The sequence below is a fragment of the Nothobranchius furzeri genome, chromosome 4 (genome assembly GCF_043380555.1).
Source record: "Nothobranchius furzeri strain GRZ-AD chromosome 4, NfurGRZ-RIMD1, whole genome shotgun sequence".
NCBI classification, from domain to species: domain Eukaryota; kingdom Metazoa; phylum Chordata; class Actinopteri; order Cyprinodontiformes; family Nothobranchiidae; genus Nothobranchius; species Nothobranchius furzeri.
In genome coordinates, this window is record NC_091744.1 from 62,988,533 (window position 1) to 63,010,911 (window position 22,379).

The following is a 22,379-nucleotide window of genomic DNA, read 5'->3' on the forward strand; positions in this document are numbered from 1 at the left end:
ACTACAGGGTTTCTTTTTCTATTCATGGACTAGAAAGTATTCTTAGTGCTTAATTATTATCATTTCTTGATAAAGAAACCATTGAAGATATGTTTAAAGTCTTTATTTTTGTCCTTTTGTGAACATCAAACACTAACACACCTGAATAAATATGAGGAATACGTAAAACACAGCTGAGGATGCAGAGAATATGAAAAACTCTGAACAAGAAGGCTTGGGATAATTGCATTTGTGACTAAATCACCATGCAATTCCCAGTACAGTGTCCCGCAAACGAGCTCCTTATTTCCTAATTTGCAGATCATTACTATTGTTAAATATAATGAATGGATCTCTAATTTGTTTACTGAGCAGAGATAAGCAAGTTCCTGAGAGCTCTGACAGACCTCAAAATTCAATCCATCTGGGCTTAGCAGAAGGTTCCCTGACAGAAAGAGCTGATATTCTGTTTTTGAGGATATAAACGGAGGAATGAAAGGGAAAAAACACTTTCAAAGAAATGTAAATTTAGATAGCTACAGCACATAAAAGAATAAAACTCAATAGATTCACTGTTAGCACAAACCGAGCTGAATATAGAAATCAAAAACAACGCTAGGTATAACCTGAAATGCTCAGCATTATGTCACTCAGAGGTTTGTAAAAGCTGAAAAACGCCTGTTTGGAATAAGTCAACTCAAGTGTCACATAGAGTTCACTGTTTACCCTTCAGAGGCAGATGCCAGAAGCACAGATGGTAAAAGGGGGAAACAAGGATGCAAAACAAGATTCCCCAAATGATTGTCATGTCCCTGCAGGTACAAGCTATTCTCCAAAGATGTGGAGGAAATCAGAATGTTAGGAAAGAACTGCACAGGCCCTCTGGGAATTTCCTCTTTTGTAGTTAAGCTTTGTTTAAATATGACACATTTAATGATGACACGCGGGAGACAAAACTCCTGATTGTCTTTAAAGAATGCCGTCATCCTCGTCGTCGTCTTCGTCTTCCTCCGCTTATCCGGGTCCGGGTTGCGCGGGCAGCATCCCAACTAGAGAGCTCCAGACTGTCCTCTCCCCGGCCTTCTCCACCAGCTCCTCCGGCAGGACCCCGGACCAGATTGGAGATGTAACCTCTCCAATGTGTCCTGGGTTGACCCGGGGGCCTCCTGCCGGCAGGACATGCCAGAAACACCTCCCCGGGGAGGCGTCCAGGAGGCATCCTGACCAGATGCCCAAACCACCTCAACTGGCTCCTTTCGATCCGGAGAAGCAGCGGTTCTACTCCGAGTCGCTCCCGAATGTCCGAGCTCCTCACCCTATCTCTAAGGCTGAGCCCGGCTACCCTACGGAGGAAACTCATTTCGGCCGCTTGTATCCGCGATCTCGTTCTTTCAGTCATTACTCAAAGCTCATGACCATAGTTGAGGATTGGGACGTAGATCGACCGGTAAATCGAGAGCCTGGCTTTCTGGCTCAGCTCCCTCTTCACCACGACAGATCGGCTCAGCGTCCACATCACTGCAGATGCTGAACCAATCCGCCTGTCGATCTCCCAATCCCTCATACCCTCACTCGTGAACAAGACCCCGAGATACTTAAACTCCTCCACTTGAGGTAGGACCTCTCCCCCGACCCGGAGTTGGCAAGCCACCCTTTTCCGGTCGAGAACCATGGTCTCTTTGGAGGTGCTGATCCTCATCCCAGCCACTTCACACTTGGCCGCGAACCTACCCAGCAAGAGCTGAAGGTCAGAGCTGGATGAAGCTAGGAGGACCACATCATCCGCAAAAAGCAGAGACGAGATTCTCCTGCCACCAAACTCGACACACCACACCACGGCTGCGCCTAGAAATTCTGTCCATAAAGGTAATGAACAGAACCAGTGTGTCGAGGTGAGTCCGACTATATCTAGCCGGTACCACTCAACCTCTGCCACAAGCTCCTGCTCCTTCCCCGCCAGCGAGGTGACGTTCCATGTCCCAAAAACCAGTTTTCTTGTCCGGGGATCGGACCGCCAAGGCTCCCGCCTTGGTCTGCCACCCAATCCACACTGCACCGGACCCTTCATGTTCCTCCTGCGGGTGGTGGGTCCACAGTTGGATGAGCCCATGTATCCGATTCGGGTTGGGCCCGGCCGGGCCCCATGGGTGAAAGCCCGGCCACTAGGCGCTCGCTCACGGGCCCCAACCCCAGGCCTGGCTCCAGGGTGAGACCCCGGTAACCCTCCGGGCCGGGTACTCCGACTCTTAGACTTTACCTCCATGAAAGATCCTGTGAACCATTCTTTGTCTCAACCTTCACCTAAGACCAATTTGTCATGGGAGACCCTACCAGGGGCACAAAGTGCCCCAGACAACATAGCTCCTAGGATCATTAGGGCACTCAAACTCCTCCACCACGATAAGGTGACGGTTCAAAAATGTGTTACTTGTTTTTTGTACAAGTGGCATGTAGTTCTTCATCTAATGAAGTAAATTAAACTCTTATTGAAACCATTACTCTGCCGATGGGTTTATTTACGACAGGGATCCGGTCATTCCCTTGTGTTTTCAACCAGGAAGCCCTGTGAGTGTAAAAGCCCCCGTTAGATTTTGCTCTGTGAAAGCAGTCCATTTCCACCTAATCCTGCCTCAACACAACGAGTGTTTAGACTGCCATCATTCACGTCACTGCCAGGTGGTGCAGAGCAGATTAATTAAAGAGCCTCCTGAAGTTGCAGCACTAGGGTCAGGAGATGTCAGTCCTGCAGCTCACAGAGCCTTTTCCTTTATCTACAAATATGTAATGACAAAAACACTTCTAAATTAATTTATAATACCCATTATAAAAAAGTAAGTTAGTCAGATTTTCATTTAGGTGTTTTATACATGTTGTAAACAGAAGCACTCTGGGTCAATAGGTTTTCCTGAGTTTGGAAGGAAGAAAATCTATTTAACCAACTTGAATCAGTGAATTGCTTCTATTTTTAAATCATAAGTAGCATGAAATAGGCTAAAAGAGCACATCACACCCAATATCTAAAGCACTGTAAGCTAAGGTCAGAGGTCATGATTCAACAATAGGAAAGAGAGATGGTTTTCCATGGGAAAGTTTCAAGGCCAAATCTTCTGATCAGAACAAACAAAGGGCCATCTCACACTTTCCCATGGAGGCCATTGGGCAGCAGTAGCTCAACAGGTTGAGCGGGTTGTCTAGTAATCAAAAGGTTGCAGGTTCGATCCTGGCTCCGGACAGAGAATTCTGCTGTTGTGTCCTTGGGCATAACACTTAACCCACCTTGCCTGCTGGTGGTGGTCGGAGGGACCGGTGGCGCCTCTGTCAGTGCGCCCCAGGGCAGCTGTGGCTACATCTTAGCTCATCACCATCAGCGTGTGAATGTGTGTGTGAATGGATGAATGATACACTGTAGTGTAAAGCGTTTTGGAGTCCTTATGCTGAGAGGCGCTATACAAGTGCGGGTCATTTATCATTTATCATGATATTCTGTGGACTAATTAGCCAAACGCGATTTTATAATTGATTTTAGGTGATATGAAACATCTGTGTGACAAAGAAAGCACTGAGGCAAAGTTTTCCTGTTGCAAACGTTGGTTTCCAACAAGATGTTCATTCTACTTTGGTGAAGTGTTACAGATTTGACAAGACCCCCTCAGTAAGCCTCTTATACAGAATTTACCTGCAGATTTCTTCCATTTGTGTAATACTTCACCTAGAAGCGACAAGTCGGCAAGGACGCAGTCATCCATCTCAACATCATAACGTAACCGCTGAAGGATTTAGAGCCACAGATATTTGATAAGAGCTGGAGAGATGTCACAGAAGAGAGGTTTCTTCTCTGTTTTGTGCTGACAAAGGTTTGAAATGCTCCCGCTAGTGTGCTTTAAAATAACACTGAGAAGAAGGCTGGCTCATCTGGTCCCTATCATCTCAAAAAAGCTTTTCACACATGATCACTGTTATTCTGGGCTTTTTCAAAGGGAAACAGCTTTATAGGCCGTTATGATTAACTTCTTGGGAAATCATTCCGCAATTAGATGGCCAAAATCATTTACTGGTAGAATACATTGTAGTTTCATGAGTTATCCATCATTTATCACCGAGTTGGTGCACAGTCCCAGGTAAGCCTTGGTTTGGCACTTTGTAGACACTTTGACAGGCTGTCAGAGAGCATAAATTCACAATGTGACATCTTTTTACTCTGTTATCAACACATTTCCCCCCCGGCACCTCCAGTCAAGCCTAACTAAAGTAAGTCAGCAGCATCTAGGGACATAAATGACTCACTAACTAGTGCAGATCTATAAATGTAATCACAACTTGGTAAAATAATGACTGTCTTGACATTACTGAGATCATTTCAGCAAAGATGACACAATGAAACATGCATGTGACTTTGGACATGAACAACCCACAGCTAGGCATGAGCCCTGATACATGCCATAAATATTTGCCCTTTTTGTCCCTGACTGCTGCACCCTGGACAAGGGTCTTTGTCCTGATGCTCAGAGCTTTGAGCTGCAGCGATGACTCACAGAGCTGGTTTTCATGTCTCAGTTCATATCTGGAGCTGTAAATGAAAAATATTGCACAATGCAGGACTTGTTCAACATCTTAGTAAAAAAGTGGGCTATTGATGGTGAAATAGTGGTAATGAGCATTAGGTTTTGAGGGTGGCTTTAAGAGACAACTCCAAGTGTACATTCTGTTATTTATGGAGCATTCAGATTCGCCTAGTTTTCTCTCTCAACAATGCCTCTGTGAAGGTTCTCAGTCATCCAGGTCATTGTAGTCTAATGAGCTTTGAAAGAAAAGCGTCTGGACTTCTTTGAGTTGCTTGAAGACGTTTCACCTCTCATCCGAGAGGCTTCTTCATTTCTAAGGTCAAATGGTGGAGAGTTCCAGATTTAAACCCAGTGGGAGTTTCCCCCCGAAGAGGGAACAAAAGACCCCCTGATGATCTTCTACATAAACACTCTCAACAATGGCATCACAGGCGAAAATGGGCTCACTCTTACTGCATCCAAAAGCCGGGCGTACACTGTGCGACTTTTTCACTTTTTTGAGCCGATTTTCCAGTCGTGCGAGAATCCACGAGATCGGGGCGAGTTTTGCGCCGAGCGGTCGTGTAGTGTACAGGGGGTTACGAGAGGCGATTAACACCACGTGACCAGCTACCGATCGGCAGTCGTGAGGTCGCACGGACTTCTGGCGTGTTTAATATTTCGCTCGTCCCTCGTGAGGGTATCGCACTGTTGAAGCGGCGCTGCGAGCAGCTGCGACCCAAAAAGTATCAGAACCGCTCATGGCGCATGCGCAATCCTGCATCAACGCCGCTCGCTATTTCCCTAATAACACACGTTGTTCGTTTTTGTTTCTACATGTTTTTTAACTCACAAAGATTGTCAAGAAAGCGTTTTTGTCGTGTTCATGTCAAATTAAACTGATCACAAAACACAGATTTACTTTCTTTATTTCGTTTTCCTCATCCAACCCCCATAAATCCCTGTGTGTCCTCCTGCAGCACTCCCGAAGGACAACAGGCAAGACAAAAAAGTCTGACGTGTTGAGTAAAAACTGCTATTTTTAGCATATTTTTAGGGCCGACGTGTTGCTACCAGACGTACAGTGTGAGCAGTCGGGTCGCATCTGAGAACTGGGTCGTGCAGTGTGAGCGCATGACTCGTGAGATCTGCCCTGCGAGGAAGTCGTACAGTTTGAGCTGAAGCTGAGTGCTACGAGTGAAAAAGTTGCACAGTGTACGCCCAGCTTAACTCGATGCAGTATACAGACAGGCTTTCACAGTTTCTTTGCACTGAGTGTCTCCATTTTTCTGTTATATGATTAGTGTTGGCTGTTCCATCCTGTCCTGATCAAAGTAACACCAGAAATGGCACCAATCATCAGAATTCTGAGCTGCACGTGAACACAAAAAGTATCACTGTTTATTTTAAAGGTGTGGAACACTTGTTAAATCATTACATTTGCAGTGGTCTCCAGTAAGAGTGAATGCCTTGTAAGTTGTACTCTAGGGGAAAAAGCTCAGATGCGCCTGAATCAGGAAGAACAAATCAGCTGGAGAAAGTAGCTTCAGATGACAGGTTTTGGCATAGAGCTGAAAAGTAACAGCGTTGCCGCCCGCCATATTGGGTGGGTTCCTCACTCTCCAAACCCAACTGGAGCCAACATAGAGTGAGCAACTATGCCTGCTGTTGTGCAGCCTACGGTTGCAACAACTGGCGCACTATTGTAAACAGATCATGTTGGATTAATATTGACTTTTTTATACTACCTGTTGGGATTTGATATTTAAATTTATTTAAATTGAATTACATTTATATTTTTACCATCATGCCATTCTATACGTCTGGTTTTGTGAAAAGCATAATACAATGTGTGTGGTTTTTTTTTTGTTGGGTAGTAGAGATAAATGCGCTGGGGGCAAATGTGGACCTGTCCAAGATGGCAGCCCGCTGCTACACCAGCTGCGTCTGTGATGAGGAAGGGTGTTCCATCAGGAGGGGTCTGTGTATGATGTCTGTGGGGTTTGGACTCTTATTTCCTGATATTTGCACATCTCTTGTCTGGATAACAGAAACACGACTCTACTACTGACTCTGTTTCCTTTACAAAGTTGATGTTTTATCTCCACAAATAACAAGCCTGGAGGAGTTCTGCTGCGTGCTGGAGTTCCTAATGCTAACAGTTAGCTTCTGCTAGCTGAGACATTCTCTGCTGTTTCCTGGACACTAATCCAACAGTAGCCTGTTGTGAGTCAAGATGGGTGAGTCCATGAAAGTTAAGTGAGTTTCTCTTAGATATGTCAGACTTTTCAAATCCTAGAGTTTCTATTAGCTAATGCAGGAGATTATTGTAGGAGACTATTTTCATGTGTAGCCTGCACAAAAAAACTCAGTGACCAATTACAATCAGAGTTAATAATTAATATGTGTTTTCAGTTAACTACACCTTTAATATTATCATTTCTTCTTTTGAGTCATGAGAAGATAGACAAGATACGCTAAGGTCTAATCATGATGAGGCTGCAGCTTCAGCAGCTAATGTGGGAATGGAAAAGGTACATGAGCCATGGCAGAGTGCTAAACGGTTCAGTTTTCCCAGTCACGTGAACGCCCTTCTCCTCCATGGCTCCTGGCACTCAGCGAGGCTAACAGACACCAATTAATGTCCCATGTCCATTACAGGGGCAAGCCGGCACAGAAAATGGATGGGAAGGCACACGGAGACAGAAAGGGAATATGTAATTTGCTGGGGATTACTTCTATAATTAAGCAGTCAGGCAAAAGTTTGACAAATATTCCATAATTTGTTACAGATGTAATTAAATTAACTCTCTTACTGTGGATCTTTCTGGGACTCTGCATAAGCCTCACACCACAGTGATGGCCAATTACATTCAGCTCAATATAAGTGGCTTTAATTAAAGAGTAACACAGAAAAGATCAGATTACAATTCAGCAGAAAGTTATATTTGAAATCTTTCTCCCTCTGAACTTCTGAATCCTCTTCAGTCTGTCTTCACTGTGTCTCAGTTCCTGGTTGCATCAAACTATATCTGCAGCATGATCTAGGTGTGGCTGACCTGCCACAACACGTAAGCTCAGACACAGTGAGAATGATTAATCGGGATTTACAGAATAGATCCGGATCAGTATTGCGGGCTCCTTTCTGAGCTGCATTGCACCTCTGCTGTCTCTGTTATCCCCACATGACTGGGTTTCATTTTAAAACTAACAGTCCAACACCCTGATACTGTCACAGAATGCAGATTCTGGCGCCTTAACAGCATTCGTTTTGCTGGACCGTGTTTCTCTCCAACAGATGGTCATTTGCTCGAGGCCACACCAATATCTCTGGAGAGAAAAAGCAAGAATGTTAAGCAGCAAATTATTTTACACCATTTTTTGGTAACTATCCCAACCCACAGAGGACAGGGGAAGCAACACAACACTGTTATACTACTGAGAAAAAACCCACAAATAAGTTATCAACCTGCAACATCATCGTTACAAGGCATCAGTGCTACAGGGTGTCCCACCTCTGCTGTGGTTAGAAGAGGAGTTGAGTACATTTTTAAGGGATTGCTTTTTAATTGAACAGTTTTTCTAAATAACTTTACTTGTAACTAAGTACAGCGTCACCAGAGTAAGAGTTTTTACTTGAGTACATAGCATTTAGTATTTTTACACATGTTGTGGAGTCGCTAATGCTAATGATTAGCTTCTGCTATGTATATGGCGATGGTGAAATGTCTAAACAGGTGTGGTTTTGACTGTTTGGCTATATTATTATGCTAAACAGACCCATTCACATAAGTGCTCTTCTTTTTGTGCAGCATTACACAATGGAACACCTACACACACCTACTGATGTGTTATTCACCATCAACCCTTCTATGTGCACAGATGCACACAAGCACAGAAACAAAACTGACAATTATGTACACAAGCCCACGGAGCCTGTGAGTGAGTTTGTGCTCATTGCCCAAGAATGATCACATCAAATTTGTGTGTCCAATGGTTGTGACAGGTTAAAGCCCAAACAATCAAAGAGTGGTGTGGACAGAAACAACTCTGATGGCTTTGACTTGGCAATAACCAATGATTCACACCATCCTGATTTAATCACACGACCAGGGAGGAAGATGGCTGCAAACTCACGCGTTCTGCAGCTTCCTCGGCATGCACACATTCATTTTTTAGGATGCATTTCCACTTCCATCCACGGATGCTTTGACACTTTTCAGAATGTGGACTTTGTTCCATAAAATAAAGTCTGAGTGGATAGTTATTTGCATGATGTATTCGTACCGCAGCACAGCAGCCTGCAGCACAAGCTGGAGATGCCAGGGCTTTAATTTATCATGCAGTCATAGAACATTGATAAAATTGTAACCAATAAGCTGTTTGGACTGACGAAGAGAGCAGCTACATGTTTACCAAACGGCTGTAATTTAGTGGCACTGCTAGTTCAATAACAGCTGTTGATTTAGTTTTAGTTGTTTCATTTTGTTACCACCTGATGTGTTCTCATAATGTTTGAATGTTTGGTTAAAATCAAGTTCAGAAAGTGAAATATGTGCTGTCATTGGATATATTCTGTTTATGACTATTACAGGTGAAACTGGAAAGACTAGAAAATGATGCATAAGTCTCTTTATGTCAGTAATCCAACTTAGACTGGAAGATTGTCTAAAGCAGGACAGTAAAAATATATTGAAAAAAAGTCTTTATTTGAAGCAGAGTTACCAGAGTTGGGCGAGGCTGGAGACAGAGTCGGAGAGGAGGCGAGAGTCAAAACCAGATCGGACATGCAGATGCGGGGAACAGGCAAGAGGCGAGGTTGAGGACAGGCAAAGGTCATGGAGGCAGGCAGAGTTCAGGCAGGGGTCAGGAGAAAAACGAGGTCCGGAGGCAGAGATCAGGCAGGGTGAATTGCTGGAGAATTTACTGGCACGAAGTCTTCAATAATCTGGCACTGAATGACTGGACGGCTGGTTCTTTTGTAGCAGGGGAAACAGGTGTGAGTGATGAGCTGAGGAGTCAGAAGCAGGTGAAGTGGATGAAGCTGATTGTGGTAGTCAGGGAAACAGGGCTTGAATGGGGCTTGATGATGAGACCAGGTGTGCTGCATGAAGGCAGAAGAAGGTGAAGGATTGGGAGTCATGAGACTTGGAGTGATTTTCCGTGGCCCTCGCTAGAGTTATTAGAATTAAGGAATTAAGTGCCTCCAAGTAGCTGTTGAGATGAATTGATATGATTAAATATTTTATGTTCAAATTTTTACTAATATCTATCATCTATCTATCTATCTATCTATCTATCTATCTATCTATCTATCTATCTATCTATCTATCTATCCATCTATCTATCTATCTATCTATCTATCTATCTATCTATCTATCTATCTATCTATCTATCTATCTATCTATCTATCTATCTATCTATCTATCTATCTATCTATCTATCCATCTATCATCTATCTATCTATCTATCTATCTATCTATCTATCTATCTATCTATCTATATATATATATATATATATATATATATATATATATATATATATATATATATATATATATATATATATATATATATAGCGTCATGAATGTCCTGTTTTTGACCTAAAGGTCATGATCTGCTGCGTCTGCTCGAGCAGAGACAAAGTCTCTGACAGCCTAATCTACATGAGGATTTGGCCAAGGTCTTTCATGCACTCTGCTTATCTGAACTGCTTCACCTGTGTTACAGCTCAAGACGAAGACGAAGAACTCTCTTGATAAACACATAATCAACCAACTTTGTTATTACCAATAATAATGTGAGCCCAATGTTCAACCAATCTGTGAAATGATAATGTTATTACTTGATATTATAATCCTGTGATCAGTAGTATTTTACAAGTAATTATAATCCTGGACATTTGAACTAGACACTGATGACACGTAATGCTAAAGTCACACGACACATTTCCTTTTGTCTGATCCAATCAGAGCCTTCGTTTCTGGGGCTAGGCGTGGTTTTCTGTGGTGTTTGTATAAACCCTGTTTTGCATGTCAAATTCTGATTCGCCAGTAAACCAAAATATGGCAATTATAAAAACTATTCCACGCCACCTTTTCTTTAGTTTAAAGTGTTCTAGAGAAGTCTCAGACAGGCCATCCGGACTTCCTCTTCAGCCTAAAGAACCTTGACAAGCTGGATAAAATCTGTTGCAAGTTACACCTGACCGCAAAGGTTCCTTCAGAATAAAAGCTGAACCTCATGACCACTTCAGGGTCTCGCTGACGCCAATAAACCTGTCGTGACCTGGAAGCATTCCAAGACTAGTTTGGTTGGCACAGCTGCTTTTCTACCGGCTTCGGTTCCAAGGAGGGTCCAAGAGGACCTCGACATTCTGGATCTAAACGGAGGCTTCCCCTGGGGTACGTAGACCGACAGGTGGCGTTTCATGTGTGTTATAAATCTACGAAACATTCACTCCCACTCGGAACTAACTGCTTCTCCGGATCCGCTGGTTCTGATAGCATTCCACACACACACACACACACACACACACACACACACACACACACACACACACACACACACACACACACACACACACACACACACACACACACACACACACACACACACACACCATCTCAAGTCTCACTCTACCTTAGTTCCATCAGTACACAGAGTGTTAAAGTCAGTCTCATTTAAATTGTGTAGAAATAAATTTCTTAACTATTTTAAACCTGACTCTCTCTCTTTCCTTGGAGTTAATACAAAGTGTCAAGTAATCCCTGCAATAGAAAGTTCTGATCTTCTGGTTAAAATATTCAAAGATCCACCAGACTGATATTTCATATTTCTATGGAATCTCACATGATATGGTTCATAAGTAAGATGTAAACCACCCATCCTTCACACACACACACACACACACACACAAACACACACACACACACACACACACACACACACACACACACACACACACACACACACACACACACACACACACACACACACACACAGTTAAAATTTGAGGCATTTTTTGAGCTGAATAAATGAAAAAAGTAAAATAATGTTTGCATTCTTAAAAATAAAAATTGTGGTCTGTGAGGAGTTTTAACTTCACGATTTTTTCTAAAGTTTGACACTTTTAAACTTTATTTGATGAAATGTTCATCACCAGCTTGCTGACTTACATTCAGTCTTTCAGAAATAGTCTTTTTGTTCTGCTGGATATTATTTTGGGCAGCTGCAAACATTGCTGTTGAGAGCTCGTACACTCTAAAAAGTAATTCTCAGTTTTAGTAAACATTAATATAAATATAAGTTAGATGATGTTGATAAAATTGCTGGTATTACTTAAGTAATTATTTGAGGTGGATATACTGTAGTAAATGTCTCAAACTTGTGTTTTTGTGTTAAATTAATGAATTTATTAAAGTTTTTACTAAATTCAGTCCAACAAAACAAGTACATTTATATTAAAGGTTCCATATTATGCTATTTTAAACCTTCGAGAATAAAGACAGGCAAAGTATATTATAAAACATTACTGTTGGTACCAAACTTGCCAACCCTCCCAATTTTTCTGCAAGAGTCCAAAATTTCAGTGCCTCTCTACTGGTGCTACCATTCTCACGAATTTCTCCCGATTTCTACCTGGACAGCAATATTTCCAAACCATCTTTTACTGGGCACCGTTTCCGGCCGGACAACAATAACGGTTACACCTCGGAGTCAAGCGTGGGAATCAGAACAGCTATGTTGGTAGCCACAAGCAACATCCCGTTGACATTAGCAAATGTTTTCAACAGATTCGTGCAGGATATGCTCCCGGAGTCAGAGATTGCTCGCCAGTATGCAAACGGCAGAACAAAAGCTTCTCAGATAGTGAAGGGTGAGATATTGTTTAGAGTCAGGGTTGCCGTCCGTCCCTTATAAAACAAGGTCCTCCCGTATTTAAAGATGAAATGGTAAAAAAAATATTATTATTGTTATAACTATTATTATTAAAAAGTATTACTATTAAAATTATTATTATTATTATTATTATTATTATTATTATTATTATTATTATTATTATTGTTATTGTAAGTAAGCAGCGAGTGCAGTACACTTAGTGGAAATACTGTGTTTTATTAATTTGTACTTTGATAGGTGTCATTGCCCCAGAATGTTTATAATAATAATAACAATAATAATAATAATAATAATAATAATAATAATAATAATAATTATTATTATTATTATTATTATTATTATTATTATTATTATTATTATTATTATTAACAACAACAACAATAATAATAATAATAATAATAATAATAATAATAATAATAATAATGACAAATACAATAATTCAGTCCAACTTCATTTGTTTAAGGGTTAGTTATTCAATTAAATTATAATTAAGGCATTTGATTGGTTTGTAACCTATTCAATAATTTGGAGTGTAAAAATGTTTCCTCAAAAATGTGTATCTTTTAGAGTGCGCTGTGATTCCAGATGATATTTAGGTGAGATACTGTGAGGCCTGTCTGAAAGTCTCTGGACAGTTTAGCTGCAGGTTTTCTGTTTGCTTTAAACGTATCGCTTATCTCACCTTTTACCCAGTTCCTCTCCACTCAGGTGGAGGCTTTCTGCAGGGGAGACCATCAGGCTTTTGCCAATGATCTCCCGTGCGGCCTGGCTTCACAAGGGTGCTGAAGTCTCCCTGTGTTCCTACTTCATTATGGTTTCTATCACTGTCAGTGTGACCCCTCTTCTGAGGCCAATGTGCCACTGAAGACACGACCAGATCAGCCAGGCCCCAGGATCATGGGGCCACTCTACTGGGAGGAGATGCTGGTGCAGACCCAGAACTGTCTGGAGGGATTTATATTTATCTTCTCTGACCTGGGAACAGCTCGGGGTCCTTCAAAGGGAGCTCGTGTGTGTGTGTGTGCGGTGGGATGGGATGGGGTGGGGGGTGGGGGGTGGGGGGGTTGGTAACCGTTGTGACTTGAACTTGGAGATGTGGAATTAGATGACTGGATCATTGAGCGTTGCGACAGAGGGCCTGACTTTTTCTTACTGTTTTAAGAAAATTTAAAAATTCAGAGAAAATCTTTCACTTAACTCTGTCATTCAGCATCGCTCAATAAAGGCTGTGCAGTTAAATAGAATAGCACCTCGGTATTTGCTGTGCTTGCACACCGCTTCTGCTCACGAACAAAAACAAAGTTTGAATTGTTTTGTCACAACAAAGAAAAGAATATGAACAAGAAGGCATTCTGTAGGAGTCGTTGGATATTCTCATCGATTGTAAGTGAAATGTCCTCAGCGCTTCTGCATATGAAGCTCAAACAATTTGCATATTGGAAATATTTCTGTTTACTTACTTCAAACCAATTTCACTTTTGCACACTGCAACCAGAAACTGTTATGACACATTTCCAGCTATGTCTGAAGCTCGATCTCATACACGGGGATTGGTTCCATATCTCAGATGGAGCTGATCCTCACACATCAATGAGACCTGCTGCGGAGCTGACGGTCCAAGTAGAGCTGATGTAACGCGGAAAAGCTGCTGTCCACTACAGAGGGAGGATCCAGCTTTGAACGACCCATCACAGGACAAGGAGCTCATCATGGCGGACAGCGAAAGGAAGAGCCTGGTTTGGGACATCAGGAAAGGCCTCTTCGCACTCACGCCGAGTCAATTGTTTGAAATTGCTTCCAAGGTGGGTTCAGTACCAGGCAAGGATCCCTCAAAGCTGTCAAGTGAGGATGCAGAAGGAAGCTTCAAGTACATCAACTCCTTCATGTACAGCGAGGTAATGTTAGAAGCTGAGGACAGTGGGATGGGGGAATTGTTAGCACTAAAGGACATAGTAGATGAGCTCCTGCATCCGACAGACATCCACACCAGTGCCCTGGAGACAAAGGTAGAAGCATCAATGCCTGACCATGCATCCCACACTTCCCCAGAGTCCAGCCAGTTTAATGCAGCTCAAATAAACATGGACCAGTGCAACTCTAGCCATAACATCCCACGAGAAGAAGTCCTTAAAGTGATTTCAGACTACGAGAAGGTTGGTAGGACTCTGCAAGATTTAGTAAAAACTCCTGCACTACAAAAAGCCCAAGGACAACTTGCTTTGCAAAGTAATGCCACACCACCACCAAGCCCCGTGGTTTCCCTCAAAGACCTACCCTATCTTCCGAGACGCGAGTTTAAGGTTCAGGGAGGGCAGGTAGGAGACCACTTGTCAGACATCAGCTACAACAGTGTATAGGCAGATAGAGGAGGGTCTTAAAGACAACTTTACAGAGGCTGAGATTGTTAGAGGGGTGTTAAGAATCGTGAAACCAGGCAGTTTCAAGGACATGTTGGTTAATAAAGATGACATGACAGTTATTGAGTTGAAAGGATTCCTGCAGTCACACCTTGGAGAAAGGAGCAGTACAGAGCTGTTTCAGGAGCTGATTTGTACAAAACAGAGAGAGAATGAAACCACCCAGCAGTTCCTTTACCGGGTGATTGGCCTAAAACAAAAGGTTCTCTTTGAGTCTAGAAAGGTTGATTCTGAGATTAAATACACAATGGAAACAGTTTAAGGTGTCTTCCTGCACACAGTTTATCAGGGAATAGGGCACAAAGACAAGGATATTAGAAGAGAGCTGAAGCCCTTGTTGGCAGACCAGTCAGTTACAGATGAGATGATTCTGAAACAGGTAATAAAAGTGACCAGTGAAGAGTCTGAGCATCAGCGTAGATTAGGCTCCACACACCGAGCAAAACAGGTCAGTGCCCATGTTGCCAATGTAGATGATGGGAAAGCTAAACAAACAAAAAAAGAGATTACAGAGCAAAAGTCGAAAAATGACACAGTAAAACAACTGGAAGAGAAGATTGACGCCCTCACTAGAGTAGTGGATGCACTAGCGGAAAAAAATGAAAACTCAGTACTCTAGCAGTGCCGTCAGACAACCTGTAACAAAAGCAGAGAGATCTTACGCATGCCCTACATGTGTAGAGGTGGGCTCTAAAAGCTGCAACCACTGCTTCTCGTGCGGCGAAGAAGGCCACAGAGCAATTGGCTGCCTGAAACGTCCAAAGCAGCAGGGAAACGAGGTCCGGTTGCCGCGGAGGGACCAGCTGTAACCGGGATAACGTCTGAGTCCCACCCCAACACAGAGCCTGCATCATGTGACAACACAAAAGTGCACCAAGCCAAGGTCAAGACACTGAAACTAAAGAAGGGCAAAGATGAGCCACCCAAAGCCACAGTAAGCAACAGAGAGCCAATAGTTAGACTAATAGGAAAGAAAGCAACAACAAAATGCCTCCTTAATGGCTTAACTGTGACTGCTCTTGTAGATACTGGGGCTCAGATTACCTTGATAGACAGAAGTTGGAAAAACAAATACATTCCAGATGTTGATGTTCAGCCGATAGCAGAGCTTATAGAGTTAACTGACTATGGGAAGGTGCCGAAGATTTATGCAGTTAATGGGGAATCTATCCCGTTTGATGGGTGGGTAATATTAACGGTAAACCTTCCAGGTAACGAAGACCCAGAGCTTTCCATGAATGTGCCATTTCTAATCAGCTCAGTGCCCTTAGACACACCACTCATAGGGTTCAATGTGGTGGAAGTGTTAATCCAAAGGAGTCCAGAGCAGGCTGCTTCTAACTTAGCTAAGCTACTCGGGGGTGCATTGTCTATCCCAGTAGATGAAGCACAGGGAATAGTACACTTCATCCAGACAAATCAGGAGGACACAACTCATGGGCGCCTAAGGGTGGGTTACAGAGATACAGTTATCCCAGCAGGCAGCACAACCTGGGTTAAGTGTAAGGTCCCACCACAACTTGACCCAAGTGAGCGTTTAGTGTTGTTTGAGCCCGAAGAGAGTTCAGCCCACCTGCAGCAGTTGGGACTAGGAGAGGGACTCCTAGAGATTCAGCCCAGTAAACTACCTTACGTAGTTGTGCCTGTTGAAAATCACACTAGGCATGACATTGTTTTAACAAGAAGGACTGCTATTGGTAGTGTCCAGCCGATTAAGAAGGTGGTAGAGACAGATACACCCATTAATAATGAAACTAAAGTGGAGGCTGCTACTGTTTCCCAGACTGAAGCAAACCTCCCCAGAACCTTGTGGCAGCCACCAGTAGATTTAAGCCACCTTGAGAAACATCAGCAAGACACAGTGGAAAAGATGTTGTATGAGGAGTCAGGAGCTTTCGCCAAAGATGTACATGACATCGGTTGTATTCCTAGTTTACAAATGTCACTCAACCTCAAAGATAACATCCCGGTGCAAAAAGCCTACTCCTCTGTCCCAAAGCCTCTGTTTTCTGAAGTAAAGGAGTACATTCAGGACCTCCTGGCAAAAGGGTGGAATGTTAAATCCAGGTCACCATATGCAGCTCCCGTTGTCTGTGTCCGAAAAAAAGATGGTTCATTACGCCTTTGTATAGACTACCGCCTACTGAACCAGAAGACCATCCCTGATAAACACCCCCTCCCTATGATCCAAGACCTAACCGACACCCTTGGGGGGCATTTGTGGTTCACTATTCTTGATCAGGGAAAGGCGTACCACCAGGGCTTCATGGCAGAAGGGTCACGTCACCTTACAGCCTTCGTCACTCCCTGGGGGCTTTATGAATGGGTGCGGATACCTTTTGGCCTCTCCAACGCACCGGCGGCTTTTCAAAGGAGCATGGAGGAGATGTTGGGGTCACTCAGAGACAATTATTGCATCCCATACTTGGACAACATCTTGTGCTACGCACCAACATTTGAACAGCATGTTGAGGGTGTGAGACAGGTATTAAAAGCGCTCCAGAGACATGGTGTAAAGCTAAGACCTGAAAAATGTGAACTATTTTGCAGAGAAGTAAGGTATGTGGGCTGCCTTGTGTCTGCCGAGGGGGTGCGAATCGATCCGATCTAAAAACAAAGACACCTCAGACAGTTGGTGATGTAAGGCGCCTACTCGGCTTCCTCAGCTACTATAGGAGCTACATCAAAGACTTTTCGAGGATTGCAAAGCCTATCTATGAACTGTTAAAGGCCAAAATGGACAGGTCAACCCATCCATCACATCAACCAAAGACTAGAGGTCCCCAGTCGTCATCTAGGACCCCTGTTGAGTGGACCAATGAACATCAGCAAGTGCTTGAACACTTGATTAACATGCTCACTAGCCCTCCAGTCCTTGCCTACCCAGACTTTAACTCACCTTTCTGCCTTCACACAGATGCCTCGGAACAGGGCCTTGGTGCTGTTCTCTACCAGCGCCAGGATGGAAAGCTACGGGTGATAGGCTATGGGTCCCGGATGTAGTCAGCAGCAGAAAAGAACTATCGCTTCCATAGCGGTAAGCTAGAACTTCTAGCACTCAAATGGGCAGTATGCGAACGTTTTAGAGACTACCTGTACTACGCCCCACACTTTACTGTCTATACGGATAACAATCCATTAACGTACATAATGAGTACTGCCAAGCTTAATGCTGTGGGACATCGCTGGGTTGGGGAACTGTCAGACTTTAACTTTGAGATCAAGTACAGACCCGGCAGGGCCAATGTTGATGCTGACACCCTGTCCCGTCTCCCCCTTAATATGGACACGTACGTTAGTGAGTGTACTGAGGAGTTATCACCGGAGGTGATTCAAGCAGCCTGGAGCGGAGCTAGAGTGGCTCAAGAAAGTGATGTGGCGTGGGTTGCTGCCCTAGCCCTTGCTGAGAATAAAGCCCAGGAGCCACCAATTGTTATCCCTACAATCAACCAAGAAGAACTCGCTCAAGCACAAAGAGAGGACAAAACTGTTGGGGAAGTAATCAGACTAAAGGAAAAAATGACAGTTTTAACTAATGATGTCAGAAACACCGTGAGCAGAACAACAAGAAAGTTGTTGAAGGAATGGAACAAATTACATTTTGAAAATGGACTAATGTACAGGCAGACAGGTGAGAGACGACAACTAATCCTCCCTGCTAAGTACAAAGAAACTGTGTTAAAGCACTTACACGACGATATGGGACATGTCGGCAAAGAGAGAGTCCTGGTGCTGGCGAGGGAGAGGTTCCACTGGCCGCACATGAAGAACGACATAGAAAGCTGTGTTACCAGGAAGTGAGCATGTATAATCAGCAAAAAACCAACAACCCAAGTATGCGCTCCTATGGGCACCATCACATCCAGCTCGCCTTTGGACCTGGTCTGCATCGACTACCTCCATCTGGAACCAAGTCGAGGGGGATACGAATACATCCTGGTCGTCCTGGACCACTTTACTAGGTTTGCCCAGGCGTACCCAACCAAAAACAAATCTGGAAAAACAGCGGCTGAGCGGATCTTTGGAGAGTTCATCCCACGCTTTGGATACCCTGCACGACTCCATCACGACCAAGGGCATGAGTTTGAAAATTAACTTTTCAAGACACTGAGGGAGAAATCAGGTACTGGACACTCAAGAACGTCACCATATCATCCTCAAGGCAATCCTGCCGAGAGGTTTAACAGGACTCTTTTGCAGATGCTTAGAACATTAGGTGAGAGACAAAAGGGAAATTGGAAAGAACATTTACCACACGTAGTTCACGCTTACAACTGTACGCGTCATGAGTCCACAGGCTTTCCCCCGCATTTTCTATTATTTGGACATCACCCACGTCTTCCTGTAGACATCCTATTTGGTCTAGTTGGGGAGAAACAGATAATATCACACAAAAGTTACACAGAAAAGTGGGCGAAAAGGATGATAGAAGCGTACAGAATAGAGAGCGAGAAAAGTAGGTTGTCTAGTTTGAGAAACAAGTCTTACGATGACAAAAAGCTGAAGGGGGTAGTTTTACAGCCTGGAGATAGGGTCCTAGTTAGAAACTGTGGTGAAAGAGGGGGACCAGGAAAGCTTCGATCTTACTGGGAGAAAACCATTTATGTAGTTAAAGGGCAAGTAGGTGACAATCCAGTTTATGCAGTCTACCCTGAGGGCAGTGAGGGGAGTAAGACGAGGGTTCTACACCGCAACCTTCTATTACTAGTTAATGACCTCCCAGTTGAGCCCCCCCCCCCCCCTCTGAGACCTGCGCGAGCACCTGAGAGACCGAAAAGACAGAGGAAAGCTAATTTAAGTGACCAACATCGATAGAAAGATGACTCGAGTGACTCGGAATGTGCTGAGGATGCAGTAGGGTACTGGTTTAGGTTCCCCAGAGAGTCTGGTCAGGTGGGAAGGGACACTGATTACAGTCAGCCAGACATACCCTCAACAAGCCAAACCCCAGAGGACCAAAGGGACCACTTCCTGCAACCAGCTAGAGACGGTGAAATTGCGGGAGCTCCCAGTGAGCAGGAACAGATGGAAAGAGACAATCTACCGGTACCACAGATGCCCCCTGTTCCGGTGGTAGAGTCACAGCCAGATTATCCAGATCATCCACAGGCTGAATTGCGAAGGTCCACCAGAGAAAGGAGACCTAGACAAGTATTCACTTATGAGTCACTGGGTGAGCCTTCGCTACAGCCTCAAGCCATGGTGTCTGCACTAGCTGCGCCATTCTTCCCATACCAGCCATGGATGCCAACGCCGTTTGTGCCATTTGGGCCAGGGTTTACATCTTGTGTTCCTTACCCAGTTATACCATACTCTTACTCCGTACAAATGCCGTGTTAAATATTTGATTGTGTTACGTTTGAAAAAGTTTTGTATTTTGAATGTGGGGAGCCATTTTTATTTGTCAGGGAGTGTGTGACACACTAATGTGTAGTCCCATTAGAAACTAACGCTGAAATGAGGAAAAGTGGCACTGCTGATGTCTTTCTGTTGGTTGCAATTACAACACCAGGCCACAGGGTGGCGCCTTGAATAGCGAGGCAGAGTAGCAGGGTTAGAGGTCTCCTCCAATTCAGCGGGAGCAAGGCAAAGACTAACAGCACCGGTTGTCTCTGTCTAATCTTTTTCCTGTTTTACAGGTTAGTGACTGAGTAAAACAACATGAAAACGGTTGTAAGCTATTGATGGGAAACACAGCTCAATGTGGAAGTGTAAATGCTGTGATTGGTTTAATGTAAAAGGTAGAGAGACTGAAAAATGCCGAGGTCGGGCCAGCTGCGGCCGCCATGTTGATTATTATTTTACATTCGTTCCACACTTATTTCGTGCTGTTTTAGCTAGATAAGCTCCGGTTGTCTCCTGATACGTTTCATAAATAGGTTAAGATGCCGTTGGCAGTAAAGAATGTGTGGTTACTGGTTCTGAAAAGTGATTTTTTAAAGGAATGTTTATGCTCAGCTGCCAGAATATACGCGATTCCTCCATGATGTTTTTGTGAGCTAATGAGCTAATTGGGCATTATAACAAGCCCGGGTACTGTTGTTAAAAGCAGAATAAATATTTAGACCTGAAGCAGAATAAATATATTTTGGTTAAGAAAACAGTAAAGATATGTTGGACTAAGATCAGAAATAAATATATTCTGGATTAAAGTCACAGGTAAAAGGTATTAAAGCATACATTTCATACGGTTGTGAATGTCGGTGCTGAGAGGAACCGAATGCATGTATGATTTAAATTTTAAGAATGCTACATACTAAGTGTTTTGTTTGACCATGTGAAGGATGATGGTTTTGCAACTTGAAGATACATGATGTGATTGTATTAATAAAAATTCGGCGGGAGCAAGGCAAAGACTAACAGCACTGGTTGTCTCTGTCTCATCTTTTTCCTGTTTTACAGAAACAGTTAATCTTGTCAACAGGCCCAACTCCTGGGGCTTGTTACACTTGCACACCGCTTCTGCTCACGAACAAAAACAAAGTTTGAATTGTTTTGTCACAACAAAGAAAAGAATATGAACAAGAAGGCATTCTGTAGGAGTCGTTGGATATTCTCATCGATTGTAAGTGAAATGTCCTCAGTGCTTCTGCATATGAAGCTCAAACAATTTGCATATTGGAAATATTTCTGTTTACTTACTTCAAACCAATTTCACTTTTGCACACTGCAACCAGAAACTGTTATGACACATTTCCAGCTATGTCTGAAGCTCGATCTCATACACGGCGACTTTATTTGAGCTGGTGTCAGACGGATGCTTCAGCGCTGTCTGAGGAAACATGCAGCAGGTTGTGACATGACTTTCCATCCAATCAAAGATCGGGTTTCCTGAAAAGTTGTTTCTTTTTCCACATGACCTCAGTTTCTGTTAGCCGCTGTCTCTTTCTTACCTTATCTTTGCAATAACCAGCATTAGTTAACATAATGTCTTTTTAACCTTTGACTTTAGATTCAAATTAGTTCAACTGTTAGCTAGTTTGTACAAATGTTTGCTTTGGGAGATCAGAAATCATCTAAGGTAAGCTGTTGTTTACATCTTACTGAGTTTTTAAGAGGAAAACATGTTTTTCTAAAGTTGCTCCTAAGCTAATATTTCCTCCCCAATTGAAGAACTGCAGATGTTAGCGTAATTATTCCTTTTATCTACACGTCCCATGCTAGTTTAATGCTCGTTCTTGATTGGTTTAATCACATTTTTACATAAAGTCAATAGAGTAAATAAAAGTGGGAGGAAAAGAGCTGCTTTGTTGAGTTGTTGTGGAAGGAGATGAGCACATGCTCCTCTGGGGCACCCAGAGAACAACACTGGATTGTAGCTAGCACACCTGATTGTTGAAGGGCTGTAGAACAGAGAGGTGCAGAGGGAGAGCGTTGCACAAAAAGCCAGAGAAAGTCACAGACACCCCTGTCTCCCTGCTGGAGAGGACTGACAAGGAGAGGGGAGGCTGTGGAGGCAAATCCCAGCTTCTCTTTTATTCTCTCTCATGTTGAGTTTGAACAAAAGTAGTATCTCAGCTGTGAGCTCCCATTAACATTG